Here is a 19,797-nt window from a genome sequence, read left to right on the forward strand (position 1 = left end):
CAAGTGAACCTTAACCTTAACGTAATTGTGTAACCTCTTGTAATGATCAAAAACAGGATTAGGGTACATGGGTTATGTGTGAGTTAATTAGGAAAAATATGTATTTGATGGTTATTAGTTTTATCAATTAGTTTTATTTGAAAATTTGTAGGGGCAGCACAGTGGATTAGTGGTTAGCACTGTTGTCTCCCAGCAAAATGGTTTGAAACCCAGCAGGGACCTTTCTGTGTGGAGTTTGCATGTTCTCTCTGTGCTTGTGTGGGTTTTCTCCAGGTACTCCAGTTTCCTCCCACAGTTCAAAAACATGTATGTCAGGTTGATTGGTGACTCTAAATTGCCCATAGGAGTGAGTGTGAGTGTGTGTGGTTGTTTGTCTCTATGTGGCCCTGTGATGGACTGGTGACCTGTCCAGGGTGGACCCCTGCCTTTCACCCAAAGAGAGCTGGGATAGGCTACAGCAGATCCCTGTGACCCTGGTTAGGAATAAGTGGGTATAAATAATGGATGGATGAAAATGTGTATTATTATTATTACTACTAATAATAATCATCATCATCATAATAATTGCCATTATAACTTTTTTCTAAGTTCTAATGAAAAAGTAAGTCACCTCTTCACTGTGAGAATTGCATGCTAACAATTGCATTTTACGAAAGGGACTGCTTTGCTTATGTGGAAGTTTTCTGCTTTTTTAAAACCCTGCCAGAATATTTTGATTGAACATAAATTTTGACATGTAGTATTTTTGTTTAGTGTTGCACAGTGATTGCACTGCACCCAGTAGGTGTTATGAGCAAATATAGAAGAGGGCCATGATTGGACTGTACTGATAGCTTGTAAGGCTTAAGTAAAGTGTGTGTATGTATACATGCATCTGTGTGTTTGTGTGTTTCAGGCAAATACTGTGTGAAATATATGTGTGTCTGTGTATGTGTGTATATTAATAGGTTCACTGTTATTAACAGAAATAATTGAGTTGCTCAGCAGACCAAGGACCAATCAACGCTCTGTGTGTCACCCTGCAGGGAGAGAGAAAGAGAGCAACCCCCCCCTTACACACACACATACACACACACACACACAAATCGTAGTCACACACACTCAGCTGATACATCAGGATTAAAATGGTCCATCTCCTCTCTTGATAAAGGTCACTTGAAACACTTCATCCCTTTACTTCACACGAACATGTGTTATCATTTCTTCACTTTACATCTCTCTCTGCATGGCATCCTCTGAAGGGTTTTTTTTTCCTGGCAAAAAAAGCTTATAATTCCACCAACCATCTGTGGGTGTGTGTCTGTGTGTAGCATTCCAGATGTGTGCGATGTTCAACATCTTCTCTTACACAGAAAGTGTAAGAGAGATGGATTGAAATGAGCAGGAGAAAATGTGTGCAAGGAGGAACAAGGAAAGGAGAAGGAAATAAAGATAGAGAGAATGGAGGAAGGAGGGATGAGCTCAGCTGTGTCCTCGTCTCATTTTCAATCTCAACCCAATTAATTGGGCTGAATTAATCTCACAGTGGGCACGCACATACACACACACACACCCTGGTTTTGTAACCTAAGGATAACGTGCTTGCACTCACACATTCACTGTTTTCCATGTGAAACACAAAGACAACCATGTGAATGAGGAAACACACACACACACACACACCCTGCTGTGAGCCCAGTGGCAGGCGGCACAGTCGGACATGAAATACTGTCCAATAGCATCATCCATCTGCTTTACATACACCACCCTCTCCCTCTATGCCGCTCTCTCACCATTATTACTCCTTCATCTCCTCCTCCCTCCTCCTCCTCTCATCATGGTTCTCTCTCCCAGTCCTTCCCCATATCTTCCTCTCCTTCCCATCATCCTTCTTTTTCTCATCTTCCTCTAAACTTCCATTAAATCACATTTTCTCTTTGCCAAACTGTGTCTATCTGTCCCTGTAATGTGACAGTCACTGATACAGCAGACAAGACAAGAAAATACTGACTTTTGAGACTTTTTTCTTCTTCTTTTGGATTAACAAGAGATGCTGGTGAGAAGGAATATAATCTACATACATTCATCATTGATATATTGTTCTTATTATTTACATTGCATATGTTGCAGCTAGCTGTGAGACTCCCTTAATCTGCAAACCTAAAATAGTCTCACATGCCAGACATGCTTCTGATGCCGTAAATTGCCGGTAATGTTTGCTTACGCCACCCACCAAGGGTAGCCGTCGTCAAGGAGACCAGCTTGCAGCACTGAACAAAACATGAAACATCCGCATGAATGCAGTAGAGTAAGCCTAAATAAGGCTGTGCATTTAACTTGACTTAATTGTATTAATTTAAATAAACTGTATTTTTTATGGTCACAAAGCCAGGATGCCACAGTTAGCCAATAGCAGCTTCCCAATGGATCTACTTCCTACAATCCCTACAAAACAAAACAAAAAACAGAGTTTAGACAAATTGTACAGAACAATCTGCCTCTGTGCTAGTCCCTGATGCCATCTGGTGGCAGAAAACCAAGTGCTGACACATGACACTTGACCTCCTCACTGCTGGTTTCTGTGTGATGCAGGAACGGAAGATTTTGCTGTTTGATTCAGGGTACAATATGTCAGTGAACATTAGACACTGTACAAGCAAACCTGTCTACTAGAAATTACATTTCTATTTAAATACAATTGTAGGAAACAAGCTTTTTAGCTGCACATTAGTTAACTGCAGCAAACTGGCAAGGAAATATGTTTCCTACAAAACGTAATGGATTTGCTGTATATAAATGTAATTTCTAGGAAACAGAATTGGTAGAAGCGGCATAACAAACACACACACAACAGGGCCAGTGAGTGTCTAAGGTCCATATTGTCTCAACATGTATTTAGTCACACTCTATTAAAGTGCCAAGTCCAGAGGTCAAAGGTCTTAGATCACACCAATTGTCAACAATCACACACATACATACACACACAGACACATTAAGAGGTTCCTTTCTAACCACTGACCTGCTTCCTCCTCATTTGTCTCACTTTCTCTCTGACCCCCTCTTCTCTTTCACTCTCTTTTCCTCTTTTCTCTTCTCATTTCTCTGTAATATTTCTCTCAGTTCACTTATTCACATGGATAATTGCTCTTTCCAATAGTCCAATAACCTGTGAAATAATCAGCGTTTGTGGATTTAAAGTCTTGTGATATTTCCTATTCCAATGTCTATCTAATAACTAAATAACTGAACAATAGTTGAACAATAATTGTTACAAAGCCTGCTGATGTATATCTTAATTCTTTGTGTCACAGGTCCACAGTAGTCCAAAAACTAATAAAAACACAACGGTGAGCCACACCACACTGTTGCACCTGGTGACACCATGGACACACCCACACACACTGTACTTTAGTTTGACTCAATCCCACCATCATGCTACCACAAAGACTAGAGCACCACATGGGGATTAATACACCTCTGAAAATAGTCCTGAATGCATGCACCTTCTGTTTGCTAAAACCTACAGGGACAGATAAAAGGAGGTAAAATGAACCCATGCATGAAATAAATTATAAACAGTTCACTAGTGGTGTCACCTGTAGATTTATATGTTTACTTGGTGATTAATTTGTTTGTCCAGGCATGGTAATGAATGCATAATAAAGGAAAGGACTGGAAATGTATGACACTGTATTAAGAACAGCTTAGAGTACAACTTGTAAAGCAGGTATATAGTATTTTTGTATATATTCTACCTCACAGATCAGACATATGGGCAACAACAGACACATGGAAATAATTAAGGGTTGATATCTGGAAAAAGTGATTTGTGATATTAACTATTTAAGCTGTTCATGTCTGTCTCCTCCTCTATCCCTTCACTGTGTTAACACACATACACACACACACGCAGACACACACACATACACATATACACACACACGCACACACACCCTCACATACACATACACACACACAAACACCTGCCATGGGGATGGGGTCAGCTAGTGGCCACAGTGAGCAGTACACGGGTTAGTCTGGGGTTACTACATTACCATGGCAACAGAGGCAAGAGTCACTCAGCGGTCAAACTTCAGTCAGCGCAAGTGACTGGCCAAATACAGTAACTAGATTGTCACACACACACACACATATGTATGCAATATTAAACCTCCACATATACTGCATGTTCGCACACACATTGTACACTTGTCTTGCACAGTATGTGGATACATGGATACAAACACTTTACATACTTATTTCTGCAAACACACACATGCACACACACTTTCCAGTTTTCCTTAAGTTAATTATTACACATCATAACCATGACGGTCTGTGAGTGTGTGAGTGTAATTTTTACACTAAAGCACTCACATTGTGTTCTCATAGTTATAGTTCTCACAGTTTTGAAGTCATTTGAAAATTATGATTCTGTAATGAGCCACAACAGTCTTAATGAAAACATACAATTATTTACAAATATTTAGGCCAATTACATATTTTGCACTCAGCCTTGGTGAGAGAGGTAAAGAAGAACCCAAAGATCACTGTGGCTGAGCTCCAGAAATGCATTAGGGAGATGGGAGAAAGTTCCACAAAGTCAACTATCACTGCAGCCCTCCACCAGTCGGGGCTTTATGGCAGAGTGGCCTGACGGAAGCCTCTCCTCAGTGCAAGACACATGAAAGCCCGCAAAGAGTTTGCCAAAAAACACATGAAGGACTCCCAGACTATGAGAAATAAGATTCTCTGGTCTGATGAGACCAAGATTGAACTTTTTGGTGTTAATTCTAAGCGGTATGTGTGGAGAAAACCAGGCACTGCTCATCACCTACCCAATACAATCCCTACAGTGAAACATGGTGGTGGGAGCATCATGTTGTGGGGGTGTTTTTCAGCTGCAGGGACAGGACGACTGGTTGCAATTGAAGGAAAGATGAATGTGGCCAAGTACAGAGATATCCTGGAAGAAAACCTCTTCCAGAGTGCTCAGGACCTCAGACTGGGCTGAAGGTTCACCTTTCAACAGGACAATGACCCTAAGCACACAGCTAAAATAACAAAGGAGTGGCTTCGGAACAACTCTGTGACCGTTCTTGACTGGCCCAGCCAGAGCCCTGTCCTAAACCCAATTGAGCATCTCTGGAGAGACCTGAAAATGGCTGTCCACCAACGTTCACTATCCAACCTGACAGAACTGGAGAGGATCTGCAAGGAAGAATGGCAGAGGATCCCCAAATCCAGGCGTGAAAAACTTGTTGCATCATTCCCAAGAAGACTCATGGCTGGGTCTGTATACTTATGACCATGTGATATTTCAGTTTTTCTTTTTTAATAAATTTACAAAAATTTCTACATTTGTTTTTTTCTGTCAAGAATGGGTGCTGAGTGTACATTAATGAGAAATAAAATGAACTTTTTTGATTTTGGCAAATGGCTGCAATGACATAAAGAATGAAAACTGTCCCTTCAAATTAAGGGCCTCGGCCAGGATTGTAAAAACTGAGGCCTAAAGGAAATACTGATGAAATTAAATAATAAAGTAATGAAACAGAATACACTATTTGTATATAAAATAAATTAAGTAGAAATAAAACTATGAAAAATGTTTAGTTTTTACCAATCCCAAATTATCCCCCAGAAACAACACACATAATATCCTGACACTGCACTGTTGAATTCTTCAGTTACTTAATTTAGTTTTTTTAACAATTTTATTATGCCTGCATGCAGGAGCTCTGTCCTGAATCTGTCTATGGTCATATTTTATGGCACATAGTATTAAATAAATAGATGTATTTAACTACAATTTAAGCACAACTCAGTGCCACTTAAAAAGTTAAGAAAATCTATATATCAACTCAGAGTGTTTTCTTTTAGGATACTTTGTAAAATTGTTTTCAGTTACTAATTACATGAAATATTTAGATTTAACGCCTTTCACCCGAGAGAGAGCTGGGATAGGCTCCAGCATATCCCCGTGACCCTGGCTTTCAGGAAAAAGCAGGTATAGAAGATGGATGGATGGATTTAGATTTAACACCTAAAAAATTTACAAAATACTTTTAAATCAACATTCATTTTTTTGACCAACAGATTCAGGAAACTCCAGCCAAAATTAAAGAACTGGAGATTATAGCAGCACTGACCAAGTTTGTCCAGCAGGAGGCTCTGCGTGCATGTGCATCCCTCCACAGGACAATGACCTGGCCTTTAATGCTTCAACTCTGCTTAGCCACAGCAACCTGGCCTTCAACCCTGACCTCTGGCCCCAAGCGGGTTCAGCCTGGGGTCGGCTCTCTCACATACCGTGAGTTCAGAGAGGGGTCAGAAGGCAGGTACTGCTGAGAGTCCCTATGCTGATTCAGGTATTTAATACACCTTGTCAAACACAATAAACCCAACAAATTGATGATACAACTTCAACTGAACACTCTCTAAACATCAACTTGTTTTTTCTGGCACATTGTCAACATTTATGCAATTAGATTAGATTAGATTAGATTAGATTAGATTAGATTAGATTAGATTAGATTAGATTAGATTAGATTAGATTAGAAGAGATGCACTATTGAACCAACAATGTTCAGTCTTGCCATCGGCACTAAATGGCAGACTGGAAAAGGGGACTAGCTGGTGGACAAAGCAGGGCCTTTAGCAGCTAAAGAGCCTGATGATGGTGATATATTTAACACTGGTGAAGGCTAAACCAGAGCACAATGGAGAAAGACTGTAGCACATAAACTATCAGCCAAATTGATCAGGTGAACAGAAACATGGCTCCAAATGAATGTCACTGTCTGCTCAGTGTAATATAACATGGGCTACCAAATTCACCATAATAACTCCATAGATAAAAAATATGTTAATAAGGCCTCCTCTTCCACTCCTTTAAAATTGCACTATAAAATGTTTTTGGTTAGATCCATCAGCAACATTAGCATTGGCCTGAGGTTGGCCACTTAGCAAACACAACTGTAATATTCACTCTCCTGTTAGCAGCGTTTTGTCTTCCTAAGCAATATATCTGGCTCTGTAGCTGCTTAATACTTCAGTATGCGGCTTAATGCTCTTAGGTTATCTTATCTTAGCTTAGCTTTTCCACTGAAAACAACTCGCAGTTTCTGCTTGAAATGACACTGAGACCAAGAGCCTGAAAATGAAATTCAGCCAAAAGTCGTGTTTAAGATTGGTATTTTCTCTCTTCACTGATATTGGGCATAATGTTCATTTATGGACTTGTTCAAAAATGTTTTTTACAAAGAAAATTTACCCCATCCTAAACATCATCACTTCTTCCTGTGCAGCAGGGTCACTGTCAGGGCAGTCTGGGGTTCAAACACAGGCCACTGCAGCATGAGGTCACCTTTTTGTTTGCTGTGAAGAACTTGTTAAATGGGCATTTATATTAATTTACCAACGCTCATCTGACATAATTCTTCTGTTTTATAAAATGTTTTTATAAAATGTTTTTTTTAAAGTTTTTAAACATTAAAGACTGCCACATTAAATTCCTAGAGCTTATGGTTCACACCAGTAAAAAGCAAAAACATTAAACCGAAGATCATTTCCTGCTTTTAGCTAGTGGTATATGGAATGTCAACAAATAACAAAAATGACTGAATTATTAGTAAAAATAAAATCATTATTTGATATCAAATAGGAACACACAGTTTGAAATGCAACAAACACAAGTGGACAGAAGCTGTGAAGAGCTAACTGGGTTTGTTGCCAAAGGTTTGAAAAGGCCTGCCTATGATCCACTGCATAAACTGCTGCATTTCAGCACTGACTCTATATGTACTTGTCTGCACTTGTTTACCATTACTAATATAATTACATTTATAGATTTTGAGGTTTTAGGATTGTCTTGGTGCATGACTAATGTCTGGTTAGAACATACTGTATAAGCTGCAAAGACATATAGGATTGGTTAATTCTCCAATATGTGTACTCTATAAATACTGTAAACCTTCACAGAATAAATAAACGACTCACTGATGACATATTACAGCATCATTTGAGCATCCAGGTTTCCGTAAACTGTCAAACTATGTATCAGTGGTGATTTTCACTGATACAGGCCTTGATTTGCCAAAATAAATGCCTGTATATTACGTACAGCATAAGAACATGACACATAACGTTTCCCTTGCAAATAAGCAATTGTGCTTACAATACAGCTGAAAATAAAGTGACAAGTATATAGTATTTTAGGAGGTATGGTTGTGTTGCATGTCACAAGTTCACAACTTGAAGGTTTATGGATTGACTCAAACAGTAAATGTGGCAGCCATCTTTTTCCTCAAAAACATATGATGGCTTACTGACTTCCATTGTATCCTGTTTGGCGGGTCAACAAAGGTTCAGTTTGGGTGCAAATCCAGGTCAGAGAAGAGAAAGAGTTTCTTTTGTCTTTATATCTGCTTTATATCTGCTCACCACTACCACTACACTCCAAGTTGAATTGGTTTTATACAATGGATGTTTTCTGCCAGGCCGTCTGCTGAGTGAAAGCCATAGAGTACCAGCTAACCATAGCTGGCTGTCATTAGTGGCCTGCTTTTTCGATTTTTTCCCAATTTCTTTTTCCTATCAATAGCAATGCCTGATTACTGACATTCAACAGCCTTAGATGTGAATATTTTCTTCCCACAATGTTCAAAGCATCAAGTCAGTCTTCCAGATTGCTTTCATTGTCAGAATGGACCCGTTTTTTTAATGACTGTGGTTCTGTATGTAAATATACTGTCTAACATTTTACTGGTGAGGCACCTCAGACATATAAGAAAGAATCTACCTAAATACTATATCACTTTGTGTTGACTACACTGATCAAAGAAATGGTAGTGTTGTTCTTTATTTGCTGAATATATAAATAAGCAGTTGTTTGCTAACATGTTAGCCATTTCAAGTTGATATGCTGATAATACATCAGTGTTGGGGTTACAGGTTGCTTTGCTGTTCCCAAGTGGCCAGAAAATACTATATAGCACTGTGAGCATATTAGCACAGTTAGCATATTATGCTGAAGTTAGCATTTAGCTCAAATTACTGTCTAAGAACAGCATCAGAGAGTCAATAACGTCTTATTATACATGTGCCCCTCTCCAGCTGAAGACTATTTGTGTACAATACTTCAGCAATAGCTCATAATGCAGGGATTAAAAGAGTGGATATTCTTTCACACACTCAGTTTATGGTGATGGCAAAATGCACACAAAGTGTGAGCTGCTGTGAAAATGCTTTACTGGCAGTGTCAACCAGGACAGGTGCAAAACGACAAGCTGATCACCATCTCTGCGGAGCAGTGCATGTGGAGAGGGTCCAACCACAGTTAAATGTGCTTGTTTGTGCTTTTTATAACTCTGCTACAGTGGTAGATTTTTTTCAAATGTATGAGGACAGCTTCACATAAAAAATAGACAGATACCCACCACAGGCCTTACCTTAACATGTATCTCATAATTTCCATTGGTTTATTTGGATGTTTTGGAAATGAAGACATGCAGGAAAAGGTTTTAGTGCTGTGATCACTGCGCTGGATACATCAGACATGAGTGACAGATGGAAGAGAAGGGCAGAAATGTAGTGAGTTCAACAGCAGGGCAACGACTGTCTTCTTATACTCTGCCACATACAGACAAACACATACACACCCTGGGGGAAGGAACTCAGCCGCTGTGTGTGCACATACAGCAAGTGAACACCTTCTGGTTGCTCTGGCTCAAACAGATGAGTGAACCTGGACGAAGAGATTCAAACATGGGAATACTACAAAGAAAGAATACAATGAGTAGGAGACACAAGAAACAGAAACATATTAAGTTACAAAACTGCACACATTGTGGTTAAAAATAATACACATACACATATATACACATCCAGTTGTTTCACATCAGCATCTCATCTATGTTAAGCACAGACAAAAGAAGGAAGAGACAAACAACAAAAGCAGGAAGAAAGGTAACAGGACACAAGTAGGAACAAAGGAAAAGAGAAAAGAACAAGTTACAAGGCAAGAAATCAGATGAAACCAGGAAAATTCACATACCAACTTTAAGTATGAAAGAGAGATAAGACAGGATAATATTGATTTCCTGAAAAAAAAATGTATTTGTGACAGCAACACAAGAGACAGGCTACATAGATAAAGAACTATCCATCCATCCATCCATTATCCGTGCCAGTGGCTGGAGCCAATCCCAGCTGACATGGGCCAAGAAGCAGGGTCCACCCCGGACAGGTCACCAGTCTATCAAAGGGCTGACACATACATACAAAGACTCACATTCATTCCTATGGGCAATTTAGAGTCACCAATTAACCTAATCCCAACTGCATGTCTTTGGACTGTGGGAGGAAGCTGGAGTACCTGGAGAAAACAACACAGACACAACGAGAACATGCAAACAAATGTGTCATATCTCCCATTAATACCGAAATCACTTCGGTATACACAAATCTGGGGTTACATAATTGTTAATATAAACTTCTAAATGAATTCAATTCAATTCAATTCAATTTTATTTGTATAGCGCCAAATCACAATACAAATCATCTCAAGGCACTTTACAAAAACTAAAACTAAAAACCCAACAATTCCCTTATGAGCAAGCACTTGGCGACAGTGGAGAGGAAAAAACTCCCTTTAACGGAAGAAAAAAACCTCCAGCAGAACCGGGCTCAGTTTGGGCGGCCATCTGCCTCGACCGGTTGGGGTGAGTGGATAGAGCAGAGAGAAAAGAACAGCAACAATAAACAACAAATAGACACTGCAAGTTGGTGGGGCCAGTAACTGCACATCAGCGATAAACAGCTCCAGGACCAGGGACACCTGCAGAAGGTACAGAGAGAGAGAGAGAGAGAGGGAGGGAGAGAGCACAAACTAGGGGAGAGAGAGAGCACAAGGTTAGTAACATTCAATGGTGGAATATACATGAGGTGGGAGAGAAGGGGGGGGGGGGGGGGTAGGGTAGGGGGAGCTCAGTGCACCAATGGTCCTCGGGCAGTCTAGGCCTATAGCAGCATAACTAACTAAGGGATGGTTCAGGGTTGCCTGAAGCCAGCCCTAACTATATGCTTTGTCAAAGAGGAAGGTTTTAAGTCTAGCCTTAAAAGTACAGAGAGTGTCTGCCTCCTGAACCCAGGCTGAGAGCTGGTTCCACAGGAGAGGAGCTTGATAGCTAAAGGCTCTGCCTCCCATTCTGCTTTTGAGAACTCTGGGAACCACAAGTAGGCCTGCACTCTGAGAGCGAAGTGGTCTATTGGGATAATATGGTACTATGAGGTCTTTAAGGTATGAAGGAGCTTGATTATGAAGGGATTTGTATGTGAGAAGAAGGATTTTAAATTCTATTCTATATTTTACAGGGAGCCAATGAAGAGAAGCCAATATAGGAGAAATATGATCTCTCTTGCTAGTTCCTGTCAGGACTCTGGCTGCGGCATTCTGGATTAATTGGAGGCTTTTTATTAAGATATTGGGACATCCAGATAGTAATGAGTTACAGTAATCTAGCCTTGAGGAAACAAACGCATGGACTAGTTTTTCTGCATCATTTTGAGACAGGATGTTCCTAATTTTGGAAATGTTGCACAGGTGAAAGAATGCAGTTCTAGAAATTTGTTTTATGTGTGAGTTAAAGGACATGTCCTGGTCAAAAATAACTCCAAGGTTTTTTACAGTAGTGCTGGAGGCCAGGGCTATGCCATCTAGAGTAGCTATAATTTTAGAAAAGTTATTTCTGAGATTTTTAGGCCCAAATATAATGACTTCTGTTTTCTCCGAGTTTAAAAGTAAAAAGTTACTGGTCATCCAAGCCTTTATGTCAGTTAGACAGGCTTGAAGTCTGGTTAACTGGTTTGTGTTAACAGGTTTAATAGATAGATATAACTGAGTGTCATCCGCATAGCAGTGGTAATTAATAGAGTGCTTCCTAATGATATATCCTAAAGGAAGCATGTACAGGGTGAACAGAATCGGTCCTAGCACAGAACCTTGTGGAACTCCATAACTAACTTTTGTTCGTGTGGAAGGTTCATCATGGACATGAACAAACTGGAATCGGTCCGATAAATAGGATTGGAACCACTTTAACGCTGTTCCTCTGATACCAATCACATGCTCCAGTCTCTGTAATAAGATGTTGTGGTCAATGGTGTCGAATGCTGCACTAAGGTCTAGGAGGACAAGTATCGAAACAAGTCCATTATCTGAGGCTAAGAGAAGATCGTTGGTAACTTTCAACAGTGCTGTTTCTGTACTATGATGTGCTCTAAATCCTGATTGGAAATCTTCAAATAGTTCATTCCTGTGTAAGTGGTCTGATAGCTGCTTAGCAACAGCTTTTTCTAGGATTTTAGAAATAAATGGCAGGTTGGATATTGGTCTATAATTAGCCAAGACACCTGGATCAAGACTAGGCTTTTTGAGTAAAGGTTTGATTACTGCAGTCTTAAAGGCCTGTGGTACGTAGCCTGATACTAGAGATAAATTTACCAAGTCCAATAAAGATGAGTTCATTAATGGCAGGGTGCCTTTAAGCAGTCTAGTCGGGATGGGGTCCAAGAGACACGTTGATGATTTCGATGAAGCAACTACTGATGTAAATTCAGAGAGATCTATAGGAGAGAAGCAGTCTAAACATAACTGAGGTCCTACAGATGATTCAAGAGCTACTGTAGTAAAAGATTCATTTATTGCAGGTATAGGAAGCATCTGCTGAATTTTATCTCTAATAGTTGTGATTTTATTTGTAAAGAAACTCATAAATTCATCACTGCTGAGAGCTAAGGGAACACTGGGCTCAACGGAGCTGTGACTTTTTGTCAGCCTGGCTACAGTGCTGAAAAGAAACCTGGGATTGTTCTTATTTTCCTCTATTAGTGATGAATAGTATGCAGTTCTGGCTTTACGGAGAGCTTTTTTATATGTTAGTAGACTGTTTGAATGCATTGCATTAGACTATATAAATAATTGGGAAAATTCTGCAAAAACGATTTATTATTCATCTTGATGCCAACAGCAGCTAAGAAATGTGCCAACGTCTACGTGTAGTGTTTGCTGTTTCCCCGACCTCTTACAGAAAGGATAAAACTGCACCACCTGCTGTCTGAAATGGGCCAAACAGCAGCTCACACACAATTCTGGTTTTCTCTCAATGCTTCGGTAAAGAAAACAAACGGAGAAAACAAAGCAAATAGAAGGTAGGCACATAGGCAAAAAACAAAAATAATAAGATGAAAAAAGAAGGAGTAGAAAAGAAAAAAACATCTGAAAATGTTTCCTGACATTTAAATGTGACATTTGCCTTAAAGCTTCAGATGTGTGCAGTATGAGCTTGGACACACACATGCACACAACCTCCTCTTCCCAAGGCTAAAAACACATGACATCATGTGTGTTGTCATGGTAACCTGTGAAGGGCTGGCACGCCCCTTAGCTCCGTCACTCTATCTTCAACCTTCTAGATGCAGTGTCTTCACTAGACTGGAAAGTGGCAAACAACAAACAGTAGCTGCCTCTGTGTGTTTGCCCTGTCTTGTCAGACTGTCCCTATCGCTCCCTTTCCTCCTCTGCCCTTAGTGCTCTCTTCATCCACTGTCAGGTCATTGTGAGGGTGAGAGGAAAAAGGAGGCACTTCCCTGCAGCTGATGAAGCGCTCTCTTCCTCTCTCACAAGCACAGCCAGCACAGTTATTACACAACAACTGTTGCCTGTACTCACCATTCACAAAGGTTCACACTAGCTGTCAATGTGCACACCACTCACACAGATTTTGTAGGCTTTGAGCTGAATGAACACTCTTCAGACTCAGGCATAACAAAAAGGCCATGAACACCTCAAGCAAAGAATCCACTATGAGAATTAAACCTGTAGCATACACCTTCTTTAAAAGTGTTGCCTGTCCAGACATAAACCTACCCCTGTCCATATTTTTAAAAAGGAACGAAAAAAAGTTAAGAAAATTTAAATATCAAGAAAGTGAATAAAATGTTGAGCTGCAGACCACTTAATTTAATTTTTAAGTCTGGTCACCTGATCTTCCCCAGGAACACATGCACAAAATCTAACTCATGTTCACGCCATCGACACCACAAGCAACCCTACTCCCCCAGTAAGCTTTCTGCTTACAGCTGCAGGGTCAAGGTTCAAGCACTAATATTCCACTGTGTGTGTGTGTGTGTGTGTGTGTGTGTGTGTGTGTGTGTGTGTGTGTGTGAGAGTGGGTGCAATCCCCCTGTTCTTCGGCCTCTTCAGACTCATTCCTGTTTCAGTCCTGTAACTAAGTCAAACTTCAAACGAGGGACTTCTATATATATATATATATATATATATATATATATATATATATATATAAATTTCTTGGGGCTGTGACCCCCAAACTGGGAGAGTGGCTCCAACAGATTCCAGGAACAACATCAGAGATCTCAGTCCAGAAGAGCACAGTGCTAGGATAGGACAGCTAAGATACTGCAAAGAACCCTCAAACTCCCAGGCCTCTGGTAGAGGACCCGAGATTGAGGAAGACACACACTCACCACCCATAGGGGTGAGAATTTTTTTTTTTTCATATATATATATATTCTTATTACTATTGTTGTTGTTTTTATGAAGGCACATTACGTTTCATTCACATCTCTGGAGAGTGTTGCGTCAAGCATGTGAAACCCTACAGCTTAAAGCCTCACATGCCACTTCTCCTCACAGTGTTTCCACACAACATTTTCGTTGAGGCCATGTACGGCTGAAGATTTGGCCTTTCGTTTCTATCTGGTTTTTCAGTCAATAGGCTTCTGTAAAAGCGCCTACTCATAAATGCATCAGCAGAAGATTCATCGTTTAATATTGACAATGTTTAAATATGTTTCGCATATCTTTGCTTTTAATTAAGTTTCTCTTTAAATTCTTTGACACCGATAGACCTGCTTGAACAATCGTTAATTTTACCGAAGAATACCTTTCAGTGGATCACGCCTTTTACTTGGGACGGAGTATTTCCCAGCGTGGTGCTGATGCTGGATGTTCTGCAACACCGTGAGGTTTATGTCCTGTACAGAGCACCTTAGTGTTTGTAGGTATGGCAGAGAACATTTAGTCCAGACCTGTGCACATTCATCTACAGACGTTTACGTTTATGTAAAATTTGACCAAAATCCCTGCTGCATAGGAATTTGTATCGAACCGAAAAATGACGTTCCTATACGGCTAAACTGCACTTTCATTTAGATTTTGCCATGAAACCTAATTTGGCTTTGATTACGTTTGCGAGCAGCGTATTGAATACGTTTACACTGAAAGTATCTTTGCCGTCAATAATTTAGCCATTTTAATTTAAAAAGGAGGGGACCTGGAGTTTAGTTTAGTTGTTTATCAGTCAGTTTTCAAACACATTTACCTCCATGTGGCTAACTGGCCTGTGTACAGAGATTTTCCGACTGACCTGTGAGACAATTAAAGATTCCCCCTTCACACATTTACTGACCTAAATAAATAAATTAAAAAAAAAAAAAAAAAACACATAATGCTGTCGGTGTATTGCTGGAATCAATGCCAGTTCGCTCCTATCACACAGACTGGAAGGTGAAGGCTGTTTGCTCCGGTATTGTTCACTCGTCCTAACCACAAACATTTCATGCCAGCTGGTCTCTGCTTGGACTTCGGCAGCTACCCACAGAACAACCACATTTTATTTTATTATTGACTTAATCATCACAACAAAGAACGGCTTTTCGTGTAGGCTAATATCTACACTGAATTGTAGTCAGACACACACTTAACTACTGTTTGCAGCTCCAGGCATCTGTGTGTGTTGAAATACAATGAGCGCATGGTCAGCAGGCCTGTAGACTTTACATGTTGTTCACCGAGAATGTTTTTATGTAGGACACATGCCAGTCTCCTTCTTCTTCAATAGAAATACAATATAAACACGCTTTGTTTTAATGGATACCTGAAAAATTCCACAAATGCCCAATTCTGTAAAACTGATGGTGTTAAAGTTCTTAAAATCAAATTAAATGATAATAATGAACATAATTGTCAAAAGGGTCAGTCAACCATTACAGCAGTTATATTTTACAAAAGTGTGTGTGTGTGCATAGATAGGAACAATTCATATTTCTATTTTATTTATAGTGACAGCACATTGTTTAGCAGGTGGTGTACATAATGCATCACATTTCCTAAAGACTGTGCTTTAACTCCCCTTTATGTCAGGATAGAGTCATTTGATATTCCACTGAGGGTCGCGGTGAAAATAAATCCACATGCTTTACTCTTGAGGCAAGTACTCATCATATTTTTCACAGCTATACTGTGTTTCCAAAAGATACCCATCCCTTTCCACACGGCTTGAAGATGCATTTGTGTTACCGTTTGATTCAGGTTTTTTAGCATTTTAAAATCCCCTGCTGCTCCTCTAGTGCTGTCACATGACAGCTGTCTGTGCTGTTCACTGTTAGACATTATTTAGTGTTCAGCATTGTCACTGACTTGATTACCTCAAAGCAGAGCTTCCCACACACCTCCACATCTGCATAGCGTGCCTCTAGCATGTTCCTCACAAGTCAGCAGTCAAACAACGACAGATGTTTATAGGCAAGGGGAGTCATTAAACAGCAATAGTAGTGGTGGAAATATTACTACTATAGTGGTGATGGTGTTAGGAGTATTGTAGCTGATAGAGGTGACAATGGTGGTGTCAAACATAGACAAAGAAGAATCTTTGTCTGTGGGAGGCAGCATTACATCTCCTACCTTCGGTGTGAATAATGCTGTTCCAGGGTCATATTTCCATTATCAAGGACAAAACGGTTCCCAAGCTCCATCTGGTGGTTCATAGCAGCATTGCAGCCTCATATCATGATATGAAAACTACCTGTCAATGTCACTAAAGTGCTGGAATAAAGTAAGAAAAAGAAGAGGCAACTAAATTTGTGCACATCTTTTGCTTTAGTTCAAGTTATATCTACCTCCCCAAACTCCACAAAAATAGAAGAGACCTCAGGAAGTGACATGCAGGAAAATTGTGTGCATAAATTTATAATATGACAGAATTATATATTATAAACATGTATGCACGTATCTCCTTTGAGATATGTGCATGTCCAAAATATTAGCAAACTTATATCAGTGAGATCTTGAGTGATATGCATAAAAAACTGTAACCTGTGGAAAACAGTCAAAGAATTACACTTAGAGGTTTTGAATAAAGCTAGAAGTTAGCCTTTAACAGCTGTTAGGTTTGTTTCTCCATTCCTGGTTTCAGTGTTGTAAAGTATGGACTACAGTTATGTGTGCCCACAATGCCCTTAGTGAAGGATATAGTTTCCATTTTCAGGGAGAACATCTGTGGAGATAAAATGTTTGTCTGTCCCTTAATTAAAGGTGTTTTTCTGTAACTGAGAGCTTAGGGGGGCAGCTAAAAATCAAATCATTGCATAAAATTGACTGGTGTGTGGAAAGAATTACAGTTATTTTGATGTCATTGTCTTAGAAATCTACTGAAATCTTTGCATGTCACACCTATGAATTATAGTTTTTTTAATAATTGATATAGCTGTTGATGTGAACATTAGGAAGGATTACACTAACATTTTATTGTATTTGCATAAAATCCAGTAAGCATTTTGCGTCTTTTATCAATATCACACATTTACAAAGATGAAATGTGTATAGGTGCTGTGCCTGCTGCTCTGTCCTAACTGACCACAGAGGCCTCTGCAGCTCTCTGAAGTCATTTAAGAGTAGAGAACAAATGCATCGTTCTTGGTGGTTTGACACATTTAACACCAAAGTATTTCTCTTGTGCATCAAAAGATGGTCTCTATGCATCAATAATAATGCAGTGCAATGTGTGTGTTAGAAATTGATCTCTCCTTCCAAAACACTGTATTTGCGTACCTGGTTTCATAAGCCAGTTAGAACTCAACAGCAGATGGCAGTGTTACATAAATAAAGGGAGGGAAAACACACTTTATGTGCAAAATCTGTCCCAGTACCCACACTATACACACGAGTAAAAAAGTGAAAGTTTATCATATGATTCTTCATTATGTGCACATTAAACATATCTCAATAATAAAGTGATAACAAATAGTGTGATATTTAGTTCTCCCTAATACATCCAGGGTCTTTCACTATGCCCACATTTAAGGTGTTGGTGACTTTCTGTGCTTCTAAATATTTCACTTTTAGTCCACTCCTCTCAACTCCCAAGTGAGCACTTTTACTGTTGTCTGATTGAAGGTGTAATATTGTATGTCTGGTCTCACTTATTTTATAGCAAATTTTTTGAGCCTGATGGCTCAGTGGTCAGCACTGTTTCCTCACAGCAAGAAGGTCCCTGGTTTGAAACCCAGCAGGGGCCTTTCTGTGTGGAGTTTGCATGTTCTCCCTAGGCTTGTGTGGGTTTTCTCCAGTTTCCTCCCACAGTGCAGTTTTAGAAAAGGCCCATTCTAGCTTTGCCTGTGGAATACAGGAATCCCCAGTGAGATGTTAAGTGGTCTTAAACAGTGTGGCATGGTAAAACGTCTTTGGGGGGTTTATTTGGGAATTTACAGGAAAGTATTAAATAAGAAGCATCTCAACCCCACAATACATAATACATACACTGGTGCTGGTCATTCAGGAACTGAACAAATTCAGGAAGGAGAAAACCACACACAGACTTATGTCTTTCTTCTTTATTCCAAAAGCATGTAAAAAGGCAGCACCATGTTCAAGGAGTTTGAGAATAGGAAGATGTTGTAAATTGTTCGAGAAGGAACCTGACCTTTTACCCCCACTCTGAAATCGAGATATAGCTGTTGATGTGAGCTCTCAGTTACAGACAACAAAAACAGCACATGAAAAACACTATATAAATGATCTCACACAATATACAAGGCATCCTATTAGATAGTGGCATACGTTAACAATCAAACACTAATTAGTGTCACCTGCATAGAACATCTCTGCTGATTTACTTATCATAGCGCCCTCTTGTGGTTGAAACAAATCTGAACCAAACTTAAGAGTAAAAACCCCCGAGACACTTAGTCAATGAGAAAACATTACATTTAGTCCATTTGGTGACACAGTATTCAATGTATGTATCCAATACGCTTCTCGTGTCAAAAGCAGAAGGTTCCACCTCCTACCTCCTTTATCGGTGCCGAAGAATGGCCACCGTATGACAGTAATCTAAAATATGATTTGCTACAGGAGAGGTCACATCCTTTCTTCTAATAATACTTAGCGTTAGTTATATGTTCAGAAGTTGAGATCTCCAACTGACGTTTTGTTTTCCCCACAGTTAATAATCCATTAGGTAATGTTCATCACGTCACGGGTCGCTGTGATTAGTGCGGAAGAGGAAGGCATAAGAACAAGAAGACGAAGATGATGATGATGGAAGAAGAATCTTTGTCTGTGGGAGGCAGCATTACATCTCCTACCGGAAATCCAAAAGAAGGACAAGAAGAAGTAGATCGAACTACACCTCCCACAATATCTTGCCTCACATGCTATTCGTATACGTCACATCCGGCGGTGCTGTTGGCGGGCAGAACGGGATTGGCGCTATTTGTTAGCGCCGTTGAGGCCATTGTGTGATTCGGCAGCACCATTGAAAAGTCGCCCACAGCACGCCATTACTCCTGGGTGGTTTTGCGCCGTATCGAGTCGGACCGTACTGTTTCTTTAATAGAAGGTCAAATCCGAGGGCTTTGATCCAGGCCTACTGCATTTCCACACCAGCGTTCTCCGTGAGGTAAGGCTCGTTTTAGCCAGCTAGCTGCTGAGGGAGCACGCCAGCCATGTTGTAGGGG

The 19,797-nt window shown here is 39.9% G+C and overlaps 1 protein-coding gene across 1 annotated transcript in view; it reads left to right on the forward strand.

Annotated features, from left to right (window-relative positions):
• The window catches only part of LOC113140492 (uncharacterized), a 54,865-nt gene that overhangs the window by 30,106 nt on the left and 4,962 nt on the right, over nt 1-19,797 (forward strand). The gene's annotated exons all lie outside the window — the stretch shown is intronic.

The sequence above is a fragment of the Mastacembelus armatus genome, chromosome 8, assembly GCF_900324485.2.
Source record: "Mastacembelus armatus chromosome 8, fMasArm1.2, whole genome shotgun sequence".
Lineage (NCBI taxonomy): Eukaryota > Metazoa > Chordata > Actinopteri > Synbranchiformes > Mastacembelidae > Mastacembelus > Mastacembelus armatus.